Raw genomic sequence first — 2500 nt, 5'->3', positions numbered from 1 at the left:
CACACATACAAACATAAATACATACATACAAACTTCATACATACGTACATACATAAGTACACACATACATACATACACACACATACATGCATACACATATACATACACATATACATACATACATGCATACATACATGCATACATACATGCATACATACATACATGCATGCATACACACATGCACACACATACACTCATACATACACTCATACATACATACACATACATACATACACATACAAATACGTTTTTCTTATGGAAGACAACGGAATTATCTGGTACTCTGGAGATGAAGGTATTAATTTAAGGTAAGTATCTAGTTTTATGTCCTAATTGTCGTTATGACCAAACCGGACTTTGGCATCAGAATTGTCAAATTGACACACTATCTTCAAAACGGCCCTATGGCATATGGTCTATAGTCCAGATTTTCAGCGCATCTTCGTTTAAGCGTATGCCCTAGTGTTTTCAGTTGTGAAGTCTTTTCTCCCAGAAAGTAATGTCTAATCTCAAAATAATAATAATAATATATGCTAAATGATTTAAAGTGATCGCACCGATTTATTTCATAAAGACGCTTTTAAATCTAGAATCTATACCAGTATTGTTGTTGTATAAGGAATCTGAATGCTTATATAAATACAAATTACCCTTCCTTTCTTATAAATGGGATGACCAAAGTTCACACTTACACTATGTACAGTCATTTGCAAAAGTTCTGACCCACGCAGAACTCTTCACGATACAAAATTAAAATTCTTTGTTTGGTAATATTTTCTTTTTTATTTATTCAAGAAAATAACCAAACTATTAGCTAAATACTACATAGGAAAAAGTGTCATGTCCTTGACAAAAAAAAAAAAATACTGACGTTGTGTAGTGTGGGTAACAACTTTTGGTCATGACTGTGCAACTAGAATAAAATCAACCAACCATTTACTGTGGATTAACGTTGTGCTGTTTCTTCATCATTTCAGAAGGTTTGAACTTAGTATTTGTATCTTTTTCCACCAGTGCCTTTCATAATAAACTTCAATGTGTAAGCACAGGTCACAACACCAAGAACTTCATCTTTCTCCACTAAAATAGTGTCACTGAAGCAGTTTTGAAGGTTCGAAGCGAAGAAAACAGGCTATAGAGATTCGAAGTTTTCTCGAACGTTTCGTAACACCCTCGTACAAATCGTCAAGTCTATTTCATCGACAAGTCCCCTTCCTGTGTTTGTGAACCGATGCCAGTTACTGTGGGCCTGTGGACAACAATTATCCTCATTATCATATAAAATAAGTTTTCCTTAACCATAATGAGACCACTGAAATGTATTACATACCCTAAAGAGTGAATAGCTCATCCTGATCGACGAATGATTGATGATTGACCGAAGAGTAGCATTTGTTGAAGATAGATGGTTCGCTGGAGCTGACGCAGCAGCAGATGGATAACAGCTGGGAATAGTTGAACAGACACTGCTGAAGATACTTAGGCCAGAAGAGATGGGCCTACTAGACCAGGCAGTAGTTTCAATTTGGATGCTTTGAATGGTTCTGAGGATAGTCAAGGCAAGGGAATTGTTTGAACGTGGTAATATAGATATATATATATATTTATATATATATATATATATATATATATATATATATATGTATATGTATAATGTTCATATATATGTATATATATGCTAATAAGAACACGGGTACGTGTGTTCACTTATGCAAAATGGACCACTTGAAAAAAAAATTAACGAAGCAGAGCGCTTCCGTATATTACATCTTCAGTGTAAAAAGATGTAATATACGAAAGCGCTTTGTTTCGTTAGTTTCTTTTTCCAAGTGGTCTACTTTGCATATATATATATATATATATATATATATATATATATATATATATATATATAAATACCTGTATATATATATATATATATATATATATATATATATATATATATATATATATATATGCCTAGCATAAGAGAATTTTATTCAGATGCCGGGTGATCCTTTTAGGATTATGCTTACCTACTCAGGCTAGGGAACCTCCACCTCGTTCCCTGAAGGACTAAAGGAACACCTAAAGATATGAGACGTACATCGTAGCAAAACAGGTTTGAAGGAGGCGACAGAAGAATCCAACGTTGAACTGATCTCGTCTTAGGTCTTTCACGTCTAGATTTCCTTCTAAGCTGAACAAAATCGTTCAGACCTGACCAGAGTAAAATATCTAAAGTGAGATATACGGTGGTATTCTAAAAAAAAAAAAAAAAAAAAAAAAAAAAAAAAAAAAAAAAAAAAAAAAAAAAAAAAAAAAAAAAAAAAAATCCTTATATAAATCTTATATAAATCCTTGGAAGGGAAAGATTTATATAAGGAAAGATTTTTTGAGAATACCACCGTAAGATTCTTACGGTGGTATTCTTAAAAAATATATATTTCCTTATATAAATCTTATATACATACTTGGAAGGGAAAATTTTATATAGGGAAAGAATATTTTTTAAGAACAT

General features: G+C 32.2%; 1 long non-coding RNA gene across 1 annotated transcript in view; it reads right to left on the bottom strand.

The window, feature by feature from the left end:
• Window positions 1-1070, bottom strand: part of LOC143026898 (uncharacterized) — a 46714-nt gene extending 45644 nt beyond the window's left edge. Inside the window, exon 1 of the long non-coding RNA XR_012966539.1 lies at window positions 934-1070. This is a non-coding gene — a long non-coding RNA (uncharacterized LOC143026898). The remainder of the gene's footprint in view (window positions 1-933) is intronic.
• Window positions 1071-2500: the final 1430 nt, after the last annotated feature.

This window comes from Oratosquilla oratoria, chromosome 7, assembly GCF_046742065.1.
Source record: "Oratosquilla oratoria isolate Oo_2021 chromosome 7, ASM4674206v1, whole genome shotgun sequence".
In the NCBI taxonomy this organism is placed as follows: domain Eukaryota; kingdom Metazoa; phylum Arthropoda; class Malacostraca; order Stomatopoda; family Squillidae; genus Oratosquilla; species Oratosquilla oratoria.
Note: the sequence above shows the minus strand (reverse complement) of the source record. Positions and strands in the feature narration are given on the sequence as shown.